Raw genomic sequence first — 16,835 nt, forward strand, 5'->3', positions numbered from 1 at the left:
GGCAGAGTTGTATGTTTTAAGCATGACCTTATAATGGATGAAATCTTCGGGGAAATTTGATTTTCTCCACAGATGTTTGGCGCACCTGGAGAACTGCTGAAGGAAACGTGTTTGCAGCGTGTGCCATGGTTGTCGCCATCTGTGCCGAGTTGTTCTATGTATAGGAGGTGCAATTTCAACCAGGGCACTTTGCAGGGTTTCATTGTAATGCTTCAGTGAAGAATCAGGACATGAGATGGAGGAGATAGGAGCCAATCAGGACTGCAAGTTCTTCATAAGTTTCTGGGTGTTTATGGTCTGTATGTTTCTATAAATGTGGAAAGTGGGAGTGACCTGAGCGGGATGGCAGTTCTTGATAGAGAATGAAAAAAGGTTGTGGTCAGAGAGCGGGAGAGGGGAGTTTGTGAAATCGTCCATTGAGCAAAGCCAGGAGAAGACCAAGTCGAGGGAGTTTCCATCTTCATGCGTTGGAGAATTAGTATGCTGTGAGAGGCCGAAAGAGGAGGTTAGAGATAAAAGGTGAGAAGCAGATGAGGAGAGAGGAAAAGCAATTGGGATGTTGAAATCACCCATGATGAGGGTAGGGATGTCACAGGAGAGAAAGTGTGGAAGCCAGGTGGCAAAATGATCCAGGAACTGATCAGAGGGGCTGGGAGGATGATACACCACCGCCACTCACATGGAAAAGGGGGTGTAGGGTCTGACAGCATGGACTTCAAAGAAAGGGAAGACAAGGGAAGGTACTTGGGGGATAACTTGGAAGGTACATTTGGTTGATAGGAGCAGACCAACGCCTCCACCTGCTCTGTTGTCTGATCTTGGGGTATGAGAAAATGAAAGAGCAGCAGCAGCGGTGTCTGACTGCTGGATCCAGGTTTCAGTAAGAGCCAGGAGGTTAAGAGAATTAGAAAGGAAGAAGTCATGGATGAAAGGGAGTTTATTACACACAAGTTATATTAAGGATCCAATATCATGCCAAAGCTTTTACCTCCCGAGGCTCCTCTGGTACCCAGAAGGGCTGGTCTGACTCTGTTTACTAGGGTTGAGCGAAACGGGTCGAACATTTTCAAAAGTCGCCGACTTTTGGCTAAGTCGGGGTTTCATGAAACCCGATCCGACCCCTGTGCGGGGTCGGCCATGCGGTACGCGACTTTCGCGCCAAAGTCGCGTTTCAATGACGCGAAAAGCGCCATTTCTCAGCCAATGAAGGTAAACGCAGAGTGTGGGCAGCGTGATGACATAGGTCCTGGTCCCCACCATCTTAGAGAAGGGCATTGCAGTGATTGGCTTGCTGTCTGCGACGTCACAGGGGCTATAAAGAGGCGTTCCCGCCGACCGCCATCTTACTGCTGCTGATCTGAGCTTAGGGAGAGGTTGCTGCCGCTTTGTCAGAAGCAGGGATAGCGTTAGGCAGGGTCCATTAACCACAAAACCGCTTGTGCTGCAGCGATTTGCACTGTCCAACACCACCCTCGGTGTGCAGGGACAGTGGAAGTTTTTTTTTTTTTTTTTCCCCTCAGCGCTGTAGCTCATTGGGCTGCCCTAGAAGGCTCCCTGATAGCTGCATTGCTGTGTGTACGCCGCTGTGCAAACCAACTGCTTTTTTCAAAGCACAAATCCTCTTGTTCCTTCCTTTCTGCACAGCTATCTTTTTTGTTTGTCCACACTTTTTATTTCATTTGTGCATCAGTCCACTCCTTATTGCTGCCTGCCATACCTGGCTGAGATTACTGCAGGCAGGGAGATAGTAGCTGCCTGCCATACCTGGCTGAGATTACTGCAGGCAGGGAGATAGTAATTGTAGGACATTCCCTGTGTTTTTTTTTTTTTTTTTTTTGGTGGGAGATTAAGATTGGCAATTTGGCATTTCTGCTAGAGTGCCATCCCTGTGTGTGCCATCTCTCTCACATAGTGGGCCATAGAAAGCCTTTTCATTTTTCTGTATTTTTTTTTGTGGGGTGTATAAATTCTCCCTGATAAAAATACAGTGGGAGATTAATATTGGCCTTTGGGCTTGTGTGCCAGTCCTGAGTGTGCCATCTCTCTCACAAATAGTGGGCCATAGAAAGCCTATTTTATTTTTTTTGGGGTTTTATAAATTCTCCCTGAAAAAAAGGGAGATTAATATTGGCCTCTGGGCTTGTGTGCCAGTCCTGAGCGTGCCATCTGTGCCAGCCCTGAGCGTGCCATCTCTCTCACAAATAGTGGGCCATAGAAAGCCTATTTAATTTTTTTTTTGGTTTTATAAATTCTCCCTGAAAAAAAGGGAGATTAATATTGGCCTCTGGGCTTGTGTGCCAGTTGTGAGCGTGCCATCTGTGCCAGTCCTGAGCGTGCCATCTCTCTCACAAATAGTGGGCCATAGAAAGCCTATTTAATTTTTTTTTTTTGTTTTATAAATTTTCCCTGAAAAAAGGGAGATTAATATTGGCCTCTGGGCTTGTGTGCCAGTTGTGAGCGTGCCATCTGTGCCAGTCCTGAGCGTGCCATCTCTCTCACAAATAGTGGGCCATAGAAAGCCTATTTAATTTTTTTTTTGGTTTTATAAATTTTCCCTGAAAAAAGGGAGATTAATATTGGCCTCTGGGCTTGTGTGCCAGTTGTGAGCGTGCCATCTGTGCCAGTCCTGAGCGTGCCATCTCTCTCACAAATAGTGGGCCATAGAAAGCCTATTTAAATATTTTTTTGGTTTTATAAATTCTCCCAGAAAAAAAGGGAGATTAATATTGGCCTCTGGGCTTCTGTGCCAGTCCTGAGCGTGCCATCTGTGCCAGTCCTGAGCGTCCCATCTCTCTCACAAATAGTGGGCCATAGAAAGCCTATTTTTTTTTTTTGGGGGGTTTTAGAAATTCTCCCTGGAAAAAAAAAGGGAGATTAATATTGCCCTTTGGGCTTGTGTGCCAGTACTAAGCGTTCCATCTCTCTCTCTCTCTCTTAGTCAGTGGGCCATAGAACGCCTATTTTTGGTTTTATTTGTTTTCTAAATTCTCCCTGAAAAAATCATTTTATTTTATTTGGTTTCTAAATTCTTCCTGACAAAATCATATTTTTTTTATTATTTTTTTTTCTAAAGTCTCCCTGAAAAAAAAAAAAAAAACAGTGGGAGATTAATATTGGCCTTTCTGCTTGTGTGCCAGTCTTGACTCCTGGGTGCGTCATCTCTCAGTCAGTGGGCCATAGAACGCCTATTTTTGGTTTTATTTGTTTTATAAATTCTCCCTGAAAAAATCATTTTATTTTATTTGGTTTCTAAATTCTTCCTGATAAAATCATATTTTTTTTATTATTTTTTTTTCTAAAGTCTCCCTGAAAAAAAAAAAAAACAGTGGGAGATTAATATTGGCCTTTCTGCTTGTGTGCCAGTCTTGACTCCTGGGTGCGTCATCTCTCAGTCAGTGGGCCATAGAACGCCTATTTTTGGTTTTATTTGTTTTATAAATTCTCCCTGAAAAAATCATTTTATTTTATTTGGTTTCTAAATTCTTCCTGATAAAATCATATTTTTTTTATTATTTTTTTTTCTAAAGTCTCCCTGAAAAAAAAAAAAAAAAATCAACCAAAAAAAACAGTGGGAGATTAATATTGGCCTTTCTGCTTGTGTGCCAGTCTTGACTCCTGGGTGTGCCATCTCTCTCTCTCTCTCTCTCTCTCTCTCTCTCTCTCTCCAATTGTGGTCCATAGAAAGCCTATATTTTTTTTCCTTGATTTGGGTTCCAAAATGTACCAGAGAAAATAACTCCATCAATCATTGGTAGAAAAATATTGGCCTCTGGGCTTGTGTGCCACTCCTGATTCCTGTGTGCGTCATCTCTCACTCAGTGGCCCATAGAAAGCATATAGTTTGTTACATTTGTTTTCTAAATTCTCCCTGCAAAAATCAATGTTTTTTTTTTGGGGGGGTTTCTAAAGTGTTCCTGAAAAAAATAAAAATAAAAAAAAAATAATAGTGTGACATTAATATTAACATTTGTGCTTCAGTGACAGTCCTGCGTGTGGGGCATCTCTCTAATTTGCAGCCACCAAAAAAAGAGTGTGTAACATTGGGCCTGATTTTCGCTGTGGTCTCACCAACCTGTAAAGGGGTAGCTAAATCATACTGAAGTTATAGCTCACCGTGTAAGTTGTGTGACTGCAACAAATAACGTTAGTTTGGTTACGTTTTTAAAACAATGAGGAAGTCTAGTGGAAGAGGTCGTGGCCGGGGGCGTTCATTGTCAGCTGGTAATGAGGGTAGTGGTAGTGGTGGAGCATCAGGTGGTCGTGGGGAAAAAAATATTGCACCTAAGTCTGGAGCTGTGGAGCCAGGTTCGTCGTCCGGCTACACAAGGCCTCGAACGCTCCCTTTTCTGGGATTAGGAAAACCGCTTTTAAAGCCGGAGCAGCAAGAGCAAGTTTTGGCTTATCTTGCTGACTCAGCCTCTAGCTCTTTTGCCTCCTCTCGTGAAACTGGTAAAAGTAAAAGCAGCGCGTCGTTAGTGGATGTTCACGGTCAGGGACAAGTCACTTCCTTGTCCTCTTCAGCAAAAACAACAACAGAGAAGAATGCAGCAGGCGACACAACGGGTTACTCCATGGAGCTCTTTACACATACCGTCCCTGGCTTAGAAAGTGAAGCAGTTAACAGTCCATGCCCATTACAAATTGAATCTGACATGGAGTGCACTGACGCACAGCCACAGCCAGACTACTATGCTGGTCCTTTGACTCAGACCACAACATTGCCCTCGCAGGGTGCTGATCAAGAATCAGACCCTGATGAGACTATGTTGCCCCATCACGAACGCTATACCACCGAACGACACGGTGACACAGACGAAGTTGCGCAGGAGGTACAAGAAGAGTTATTAGATGACCCAGTTCTTGACCCCGATTGGCAGCCATTGGGGGAACAGGGTGCAGGCGGCAGCAGTTCTGAAGCAGAGGAGGAGGAGGGGCCGCAGCAGGCATCAACATCGCCACAGGTTCCATCTGCCGGGCCCGTATCTTGCCCAAAACGCGTGGCAAAGCCAAAACCTGGTGGAGGACAGCGTGGCCATCCGGTTAAAGCTCAGTCTGCAATGCCTGAAAAGGTATCCGATGCTAGAAAGAGTGCAGTCTGGCATTTTTTTAAACAACATCCAATTGATCAGCGCAAAGTCATCTGTCAAAAATGTTCTACTTCCTTAAGCAGAGGTCAGAATCTGAAAAGTCTCAATACTAGTTGCATGCATAGACATTTAACCACCATGCATTTGAAAGCTTGGACTAACTACCAAACGTCCCTTAAGGTTGTTGCACCCTCGGCCAATGAAGCTAGTCATCAACGCAACATCCCTTCCGGCAGTGTAGGACCACCATTTAGCGCACCACCTGCTGTATCTGTGCAGGTATCTTTGCCAGGCCAAAGCAGTCAGGGTCAGGGAATCACCAGTTTCGTAGTAGGAAACACTGCATCTAGGGCACCGGCGGCAACAATACCATCTCCCACCGTCTCTCAGTCTGCCATGTCCACCGGCACCCCCGCTAGTTCCACGATCTCCATCTCTCCAGTCCAGCTCACCCTACATGAGACTATGGTTAGAAAAAGGAAGTACTTAGCCTCGCATCCGCGTACACAGGGTTTGAACGCCCACATAGCTAGACTAATCTCGTTAGAGATGATGCCCTACCGGTTAGTTGAAAGCGAAGCTTTCAAAGACCTGATGGACTACGCTGTACCACGCTACGAGCTACCCAGTCGACACTTTTTTTCCAGAAAAGCCATCCCAGCCCTCCACCAGCATGTTAAAGAGCGCATCGTCCATGCACTCAGGCAATCTGTGAGCACAAAGGTGCACCTGACAACAGATGCATGGACCAGTAGGCATGGCCAGGGACGTTACGTGTCCATCACGGCACACTGGGTAAATGTGGTGGATTCAGGGTCCACAGGGGACAGCAAGTTTGGGACAGTTCTGCCTAGCCCACGGTCTAGTAAACAGTTGTCTGTAGCCGTTCGCACCCCCTCCTCCTCCTCCTCCTCCTCCTCGTCCTCCTGCAGAAGCAAGAGCTCGTCCACAGACCGCAGTCGCACAAACACTCCATCCGCACCTGCCACTGTTGCACACCAGGTCTCCCATTATGGGGCAGCTACTGGCATACGTCAGCAGGCTGTATTGGCTATGAAGTGTTTGGGCGACAATAGACACACCGCGGAAGTTCTGTCCGAGTTCTTGCAGCAAGAAACGCAGTCGTGGCTGGGCACTGTAGATCTTGAGGCAGGCAAGGTAGTGAGTGATAACGGAAGGAATTTCATGGCTGCCATCTCCCTTTCCCAACTGAAACACATTCCTTGCCTGGCTCACACCTTAAACCTGGTGGTGCAGTGCTTCCTGAAAAGTTATCCGGGGTTATCCGACCTGCTCCTCAAAGTGCGTGGACTTTGCGCACATATCCGCCGTTCGCCTGTACACTCCAGCCGTATGCAGACCTATCAGCGTTCTTTGAACCTTCCCCAGCATCGCCTAATCATAGACGTTGCAACAAGGTGGAACTCAACACTGCACATGCTTCAGAGACTGTGCGAACAGAGGCGGGCTGTTATGTTTTTGTGGGAGGATACACATACACGGGCAGGCAGTAGGATGGCAGACATGGAGTTGTCAGGTGTGCAGTGGTCGAAGATTCAAGACATGTGTCAAGTCCTTCAGTGTTTTGAGGAATGCACACGGCTGGTTAGTGCAGACAACGCCATAATAAGCATGAGCATCCCCCTAATGCGTCTGCTGATGCAAAGTTTGACGCACATAAAGGATCAGGCGTCTGCACCAGAGGAAGAGGAAAGCCTTGATGACAGTCAGCGATTGTCTGGTCAGGGCAGTGTACATGACGAGGTACCGGGCGAAGAGGAGGTGGAGGATGAGGAGGATGATGGGGATGAGTATATTTTTAATGAGGAAGCTTTCCCGGGGGCACGGGAAATTGGTGGCGTGGCAAGGCCGGGTTCTGGTTTTTTGAGGGACACAAGTGACGTAGATTTGCCTGCAACTGCCCCTCAACCAAGCACAACCGCAGATTTGACAACGGGAACTTTGGCCCACATGGCGGATTATGCCTTGCGTATCCTCAAAAGGGACACACGCATTACAAAAATGATGAACGATGACGATTACTGGTTGGCCTGCCTCCTTGATCCTCGCTATAAAGGCAAATTGCAAAATATTATGCCACATGAGAACTTGGAACTAATATTAGCAACAAAACAATCAACTCTTGTTGACCGTTTGCTTCTGGCATTCCCTGCACACAGCGCCCGTGATCGTTCTCACACGAGCTCCAGGGGCCAGCAGACCAGAGGTGTTAGAGGGGCAGAAATCAGAAGTGGCGTTGGCCAGAGGGGTTTTCTGACCAGGTTGTGGAGTGATTTTTCTATGACCGCAGACAGGACAGGTACTGCAGCATCAATTCAAAGTGACAGGAGACAACATTTGTCCAGTATGGTTACAAACTATTTTTCATCCCTTATCGACGTTCTCCCTCAACCGTCATTCCCATTTGATTACTGGGCATCCAAATTAGACACCTGGCCAGAATTGGCAGAATATGCATTGCAGGAGCTTGCTTGCCCGGCAGCTAGTGTCCTATCAGAAAGAGTATTCAGTGCTGCAGGTTCAATACTAACAGAAAAAAGGACTCGTCTGGCTACCCAAAATGTAGATGATCTAACCTTCATTAAAATGAACCACAACTGGATTTCAAAATCTTTTGCCCCACCCTGCCCGGCTGACACCTAGCTTTCCTATGAAAAGGTCTTGCCTGTGGACTATTCTGAATGACTTTTCCAATCTCGTAATTTTCTTCACCTGATTGTCCAGCATACGACATGTTTCCACCTCACGAAATGGCCAAACTCCCCACACGGGGCCGTGCTATCGCCACTTTGCGCTTGGACCCTTGAGAGTGCTGTTTGTCTGAAGAGGTGGGTGTGGCCGCTTTTGGTCGACGGCACTGCCACTGGGTCCCTCATAGTACAATAAAGTGTCTCTGGCGGTGGTGGTGCGCACCCAACGTCAGACACACCGTTGTAATATGAAGGGCCCTGTGCCTGTACCGCCGGCCACAAGCCAGTTCCCCCCCCAGCTCAAACAGTGCTCTACCACTAGCAAAATTATCTCTCACAGCTTCACCAATGTGTAGTCTAGGCGCTGACATCCTTCAATGCCTGGCACTGACAATACCATTGTTTTGACATTTTTGTTATGTTAGGCCTTCGAAGCCTGTCTGCGGTCCCTTCTTTCTACAACTACTACACTGACCAGGCCACTGCTGGCCGTGTTACCCTGGAACCAATTTAAAAGTGCCTATAGTCAGCCCAATTTTGTTATGTTAGGCCTTCGATGCCTGTCTGCGGTCACTCCTTCCACTAGGCCTCCACTGACCACACCACTGCTGCCCGTGTACCCCTGGAACCAATTTAAAATTGCCTACAGCCAGCCCAATTTTTTTATTTTAGGCCTTCGATGCCTGTCTGCGGTCCATTCTTTCAACTACTACTACACTGACCAGGGCACTGCTGCCCAAGTACCCCTGGAACCAATTTAAAATTGACTACAGCCATGTGTTAATATTTTAGGCCTTCGATGCCTGTCTGTGGTCACTCCTTCCACTAGGCCTCCACTGACCACACCACTGCTGCCCGTGTACCCCTGGAACCAATTTAAAATTGCCTACAGCCATGTGTGATTATTTTAGGCCTTCGATGCCTGTCTGCGGTCACTCCTTCCACTAGACTTCCACTGACCATACACTGCTGCCCGTGTACCCCTGGAACCAATTTAAAATTGCCTACAGCCAGCCCAATTTTTTTATTTTAGGCCTTCGATGCCTGTCTGCGGTCCATTCTTTCAACTACTACTACACTGACCAGGGCACTGCTGCCCAAGTACCCCTGGAACCAATTTAAAATTGACTACAGCCATGTGTTAATATTTTAGGCCTTCGATGCCTGTCTGTGGTCACTCCTTCCACTAGGCCTCCACTGACCACACCACTGCTGCCCGTGTACCCCTGGAACCAATTTAAAATTGCCTACAGCCAGCCCAATTTTTTTATTTTAGGCCTTCGATGCCTGTCTGCGGTCCATTCTTTCAACTACTACTATACTGACCAGGGCACTGCTGCCCGTGTACCCCTGGAACCAATTTAAAATTGCCTACAGCCATGTGTTATTATTTTAGGCCTTCGATGCCTGTCTGTGGTCCCTCCTTCCACTAGGCCTCCACTGACCTGTCTACTGCGGCCCGTGTACCCCTTGAACCAACCTAATAAAATATTTAAAAAATTAATTTGATTATAAAAAATAAGATCGTGTTGAGATCTCAAATGCAGACATTTTAACAATCAAAACAAACACACAACAAATATCTGGAACTGTACTACAAAGGTCCAACAGCTACAATTTCTTTCTCCTGCAAGAAGTTAACTGAAAGTTTTTTGGAGTTGTTAACACAGATATGGCATCCACCGAGTGTTGTCCTGTCGCGTCTCCTTTAAATTATTTCCAATAAGATGTTAAACTATTAATTTAATAAAATCAATAATTAAAAAAATAATTGAGTAAGTCAAAAGCACATTGCAAATAAACATTAATTACAAATCAAGAAGCATGGCGCGTCCGAGGGTGAGTAGATACCGAATAAGAATATAATCACCCTCGGACGCGCAATGCTTATTTACAACAGCCTTCCTTCCTAAGAATCAGCCCTTCCGTGGTGTAGAGAGAGGTTGTGTTACACTCCAAGGTGTTCCCCAGGTTGCCTTTCCTGAGCTTCGATCTTCCGGCTCTCGTTTAGTAGCTGTTGGAAACTACGCTGCATTAGGCCTACTAATTGTGTATGGGGTGTAGAGACAGGTTGTGTTACACTCCAAGGTTTTCACCAGGTTGCCTTTCCTGAGCTTCGATCTTCATGCTCTCGTTTAGTAGGTGTCGGAAAGTAGGCTGCATTAGGCCTACAAATTGGGTATGGGGTGGAGAGAGATGGTGTGTTACACTCCAAGGTGTTCCCCAGGTTTCCTTGCCATTGCTTCGGTCTTCCGACTCTCGTTTAGTAGTTGTAGAAAAGTACACAGCATTAGGCCTACAAAATGGGTATGGGGTGGAGAGAGATGGTGTGTTACACTCCAAGGTGTTCCCCAGGTTGCCTTTCCTGAGCTTCGATCTTCATGCTCTCGTTTAGTAGGTGTCGGAAAGTAGGCTGCATTAGGCCTAAAAAATGGGGAATGGGGTGGAGAGAGATGGTGTGTTACACTCCAAGGTGTTCCCCAGGTTTCCTTGCCATTGCTTCGGTCTTCCGACTCTCGTTTAGTAGTTGTAGAAAAGTACACTGCATTAGGCCTAAAAAATGGGTATGGGGTGGAGAGAGATGGTGTGTTACACTCCAAGGTGTTCCCCAGGTTGCCTTTCCTGAGCTTCGATCTTCATGCTCTCGTTTAGTAGGTGTCGGAAAGTAGGCTGCATTAGGCCTACAAATTGGGTATGGGGTGGAGAGAGATGGTGTGTTACACTCCAAGGTGTTCCCCAGGTTTCCTTGCCATTGCTTCGGTCTTCCGACTCTCGTTTAGTAGTTGTAGAAAAGTACACAGCATTAGGCCTACAAAATGGGTATGGGGTGGAGAGAGATGGTGTGTTACACTCCAAGGTGTTCCCCAGGTTGCCTTTCCTGAGCTTCTATCTTCAGGCTCTCATTAAATTGTGGTTAAATGGAACAACTGCATTTGGCGTACTAGTTGGTTTGGGGCCTACTATCGGTGTCTGCCACTCCTTGCTGTTCTCCTGGTTTCCTGTCCTGAAATTCCATTTTCAGCCTCTCGTTAAGTAGTTGTTAATGTTAGACTGCATTTGGCCTACTAGTTGGGTTGGGGCCTACTATCGGTGTCTGCCACTCCTTGCTGTTCTCCTCCACTGAACAAAGCTGTGCCGCCTGTTTACTACGGTTGCCAATTTTGAACTGCATTTCGACTACTTACTGATTTGGCCCTACTCTCTGTGTCAGCCTCTCATTCCAGTTGTCCTCCACTGCAATGCCCCCTGGTTATTCCTGTGTTACCAATTTTGAACTGCATTTAGCCCACTTTCTTCTTTGGGCCTATATCTGTGTTTCCACTTCATCGTGCCCATTGCCCAGCCAGTGATAGATGAGTCTGCTGGTACATTGACCCATAACGCAACATTCCCCGTGCACGCTACACAACAACATTGTGACCCTGCTGAAAGTCAGGTTGCTCTTCCCGCATACCATACCACCTTACACGGGGACAAAGAGGAAGGTGCAGAAGAAAGTGCAGGTTCCTTCATCAGGTGGGGGGAGGAATACTAGTTGGCGACGTCACTGGCACAGGGCCTCTCATAGTACGCAAAAGTGTTGCTGCCGGTGGGAGGCGCCCCCGCCGTGCAAACACACCGCTGTACTTTGAGGGGCCCTGTGCCAGTGCCAATGCCAACGAGTGGGCCCCCCCCTGCTTGCTCAGGATCACAGCACTTGCAAAGTTGAAATACTTACCTCTCCCTGCTCCACTGCCGTGACGTGGTCCAGATTTACTGGGCCCACTAATTACTTGAACCAGCCCTACCCCCCACAACTTTAGCCAAATGACCCCCAATTTCAAATGCCTTCCAATTATTTTAAGGTAAATTACGCTTGACAAGCTTCATTAAGAAGAATGGATGGTTTTGACATTAAAATGGGCACTCTAGGTGTTTTCCTGGCCCCCACTCACTGCCGACTATGCTGCCCCATTGACTTGCATTGGGTTTCGTGTTTCGGTCGATCCCGACTTTACGTCATAATCGGCCGATTTCACTCGACCCGACTTTGGACATAGTCGGGTTTCGCAAAACCCGGCTCGACTCTAAAAAGGTCAAGGTCGCTCAACTCTACTGTTTACCAGTAAATGATTGTATCTAGAAGAAATTAGGTTATAAACATAAGACCAGTTGGGTTTTATTGTCAACCAATTTTAGTCCATGTAGCTCAAGGTTTATTCTAGAATAGCGTGAACGTGAAAGTTACAGTCATTGGATATCTTCTGAAAACACAAAGCATAACAAGCCTTGAGCAATGTGGTCACGGCAGAAACTTAGATAAAAAAGGAACAAAATTACCACAAAAATTCTTTTTGTGTTGTTTCATGAAGACCCCTTCCGTTATTATCACAGCTGCAATGTGGGTTTTTAGAGGGACGTGTTAGAGTATTAGGTAACAGGAAGCATTTTGCTATACTTTGTGCCGCCATCCTGAGATTATCTACACTAGTTTTTTTTGTGTTTCAAAATAGAAATGGTCAATAAAAAAGGCATTTTAACTTTTGAATTACATTTAACATTTTATGATCCCATGGATCATGAAGTTTAGGACCGTAGTTCTTCCATGTCCATAACAAAAAACTAACAACATCAAAAATACAATTTTTTGTGTTGTGCACTTCTGCCAAGTTAAGCTCTATTAAGTCGGAAACTTGAAGCTTGTCCATTCGATGTTTCCTATCAGTCATATACAGACATCAACAGCTCCAGTTCCATGTAAGGAGGTCAAGCCTTCTTCGTTAAAATTACAGGAAGATTTTGAAGTCCAATGGGTAAGGCTGGTTTCACACTTGCGTTTCAAAACGCATGCGTTTTAAAAAAAAAAACATGGTGAAAAAATGCATGTAAACGCGTGCAAACGCTGCGCTTTTTTTACGCATGCGTTTTTGCATGTGGTGAAAAAAACGCGGCGTTTTGACGCGTTTACATGCGTTTTTTCATGCGTTTGCGTTTTTTAAACGCATGCAGATAAATGTGTGACAGCTGCCAATCATCAAAATAAAGTAAAAAACCCACTATAAACAGAAAGAGCTAGGGTTAGGGTTAGGGGTAGGGTTAGGGGTAGGGATCCTAACCCTACCCCTAACCCTAACCCTAACCCTACCCCTAACCCTAACCCTAACCCTACCCTTAAAGGGATTAGGGTTGGGGGTAGGGTTAGGGTTAGGGGTAGGGTAAGGGTTAGAGGTAGGGTTAGGGGTAGGGTTAGGGGTAGGGTTAGGGTTAGGGGTAGGATCCCTTTATCAATTTTATGGTGTGGGGTGGTTTATCAGTGTGTTTTTATGTTTTAAAAAAAAAAACGCATGCACAAAAAAACGCATGCGTTCCCATTGACTCCAATGTGTTTTTTGACCAAAAAAAACGCATGAAAACGCATGCGTTTTTTTGTGTCCAAAAATCGCCTCTCAAAAATACTACAAGTTGCATTTTTGAAAATGAACGCATGCAGTAAAAAAACGCATGCGATTAAAAACGCGACCAAACGCGTACACAAAAAACGCATGCGTTTTCAATGTTAAATATAGGGAAAAAAACGCATGTGTTTTTTTTGTGCAAAAAACGCTGCAGACAAAAACGCAAGTGTGAAACCACCCTTAGTCCACAGTTTGGAGCTGACCCATCACTGATAAATTCAACCATAGGAAATAACTATAAAAAACCATTAGTAACTTAGTGAAAAAGATAGCACCAACTTATAGTTTCACATGGATTTTTTTTAGATTTTAGGGAAAAATATTGTAGGTAAAACTCCCTGCCGCGGGCAAAACGCATGCGGAATTGGCATGCGTTTTCCCGCTAAACACTAGCGTTTTACAAGCATAATTAGCTTGCACAATGCTAGCGTTTTCCAAGCGTTCTGTAGCATCGCTTGGAAAACTGATTGACATAGTGTTTGACAAGTGTGACCAACTTTTTACTATTGCTGCTGCCTATGCAGCATCAATAGTAAAAATATCTAATGTTAAAAATAATTAAAAAAAATAAAAAATCATGATTCTCACCTTCCAGCGTCCCCGGCAGTCTTCCCGCTCCTCGCGATGCTACCGTTCCCAGTGATACCTAGCGGCAATGACCCCAGATGATGTAGCAGTCTCGCGAGACAGCTACATCATCACAGGTCATTGCCGCAAAGCATTATTGGGAACGTGAGCATCGCGAGGAGCGGGAAGGCTGCCTGCGACGCCGGAAGGTGAGAATATCATGATTTTTTATTTTAATTCTTTATTTAACAATTATACGGTTCTCAGGGCCTGGAGGAGAGTCTCCTCTTCTCCACCCTAGGTACCAACCGCGCATGATCCGCTTACTTCCCATATGGTGGGCATAACCACATGCGGAAAATAAGTGGATCAATGCATTCCTATGTGTGCAGAATCCCCGCGATTCCGCACAAAGAATAAACATGCTTTTTTTTCCGGAATGCGATTCCGCCACGGAAAAACGCAGCATATGCACAAAAAATGCGGAATGCATTCTAATAATAGGATGTTTAATGTATGCGTTTTTTTCGCATTTTTATTGTGTTTTTATAGCGAAAAAACGCTAAAGTTCCTGAACGTGTGCACATAGCCTAAAGAACCATCAAAAGGTTAAACATTTTTGTTTAAATAGCTATACTCACCCTACTGTTCACCTCTCTGGCAGCTCTGCTTCTCATCATCACCCTGGCCCTCATCGAATCTTGTGATTGCCGCCTCAAGAGCTGAAATCCCCAGTTCTTCACATACAAGGTCACAGGGTATGTCATGCACTTTCGTGCAAAAGCCTCACAGACCTTTTTTTTTTTATCAATTAGTGTTTATTGAAGATTTCCATAACAATACAGTGCAGTCAAACAGTAATAACAGTAACAGAGGTCAACTAAAAGGACTAGAAGTAAATGAGGAGAAAAACAAAACCAATCAGTAAGGAGAAAGTAGGAAAGAAGCAGGCAAGGGGGGGGGGAAGGAGGGGAAGGGAGGAGGGGTAGGTAAGGTAGGGGGAGTAGGGGGGGAGGAAAAGAGTATAGGCATTCACAAGACAATATCTAGCAGTTTAGTTATAGACATAAGGTACCGTCACATTAAGCGACGCTGCAGCGATCTAGACAACGATCCCGATCGCTGCAGCGTCGCTGTGTGGTCGCTGGAGAGCTGTCACACAGACAGCTCTCCAGCGACCAACGATGCCGGTCCCCTAGTAACCAGGGTAAACATCGGGTTACTAAGCGCAGGGCCGTGCTTAGTAACCCGATGTTTACCCTGGTTACCAGCGTAAACGTAAAAAAAAAACCAAACACTACATACTTACATTCCGGTGTCTGTCCTCCGGTGCTGTGCTTTCCTGCACTGTCAGCGCCGGCCAGCCGTAAAGCAGAGCGGTGACATCACCGCTGTGCTTTACGGCTGGCCGGCGCTCACAGCCAGTGCAGGAAAGAAAAGCGCCGGGGGACAGACACCGGAATGTAAGTATATAGTGTTTTTTTTTTTTTACGTATACGCTGGTAACCAGGGTAAACATCGGGTTACTAAGTGTGGCCCTGTGCTTAGTAACCCGATGTTTACCCTGGTTACCAGTGAAGATATCGCTGAATCGGCATCACACACGCCGATTCAGCGATGTCTGTGGGAGGTACAGCTATTCTGGACTTTCTGCTCCGACCAACGATGTCACAGCAGGATCCAGACCGCTGCTGCGTGTCAAACACAACAATATCGCTAGCCAGGATCTGCAACGTCACGGATCGCTACCGATATCGTTCAGTGTGACGGTACCTATAGACAAGGGGTCCTGGCAAACTGTGGCAGAATAAGAATATTACCAATACAAAAACAGACATGTCAATTATGCTTACTTATTCCCACTCAAGTAAGCGGTCAAACAAGGTGGTGCGGATCAATAGAGGAATGACCACTGTGTAACCAAGGGTGCCAAATATTTTGTCTTTTGGTTTTGGCAGTCATGGAGTGAGCCAAGGCAAGTTCATATTGGCAGTGGACATTAAGTTTATTAATTAATTCACTAATATTGGGAGAATTAGTGTCTTTCCATCGTGAGGCGACTAATAACCTGGCAGCTATTGGAATATGTGATAGTGTACCTTGAAGTATGTGTGGGATGTCCTCCAGGCCGATGTGAAGAATGACCTGCTTAGGTGACAGAGACAACTAGATCCCCAAGACCTGTGCAATTAAAAGGTCCATATCTCTCCACCAGGATTGAAGAATTGGACACGACCACCAGGTTTGTTCCGGAGTTCCCCCGTGACCACACCCCCACCAGCATTTGTCCGACCCGGCAGGGTCATAGTGAGCCACCTGAACTGGATATTGATAACATCTAAGGTGTACTTTTTTCAATTGTTCGAGATGATTGACGCAGGCAGACACCCGTAATACTTCACCCAGTCCCTCCTCCCAATCTATCGGGTCAGACAGGAAGTCCAGATCCTGTTCCCACTTGAGCATACACGGCAGTTTAACATCTTCTTCTGGGTCATTTAAGGCTTTATATAATATTGAAATTCCCTTCGGGCCAGAGTCAGGTAGCAAGAAATAACCATTAACCCTGTTATTTAACCCCTTCATGACCTTGGGATTTTTCGTTTTTCCGTGTTTGTTTTTCACTTTCCTCCTTCCCAGAGCTATAACTTTTTTATTTTTCCGTCAATTTGGCCATGTGAGGGCTTATTTTTTGCGGGACGAGTTGTACTTTTGAACGACATCATTGGTTTTAGCATGTCTTGTACTAGAAAACGGGAAAAAAATTCCAAGTGCGGTGAAATTGCAAAAAAAGTGCAATCCCACACTTGTTTGACTTTTTTGCTAGGTTCACTAAATGCTAAAACTGACCAAACATTATGATTCTCCAGGTCAGTACGAGTTCATAGACACCTAATATGACTAGGTTATTTTTTACCTAAGTGGTGAAAGAAAATTCCAAACTTTGCTAAAAAAAAAAAAAAAAAAAAAAATTGCGCCATTTTCCGATACTCGTAGCGTCTCCATTTTTCATGATCTGGGGTCCGGTGAGGGCT

The sequence above is a fragment of the Ranitomeya imitator genome, chromosome 1 (assembly GCF_032444005.1).
Source record: "Ranitomeya imitator isolate aRanImi1 chromosome 1, aRanImi1.pri, whole genome shotgun sequence".
NCBI lineage: Eukaryota > Metazoa > Chordata > Amphibia > Anura > Dendrobatidae > Ranitomeya > Ranitomeya imitator.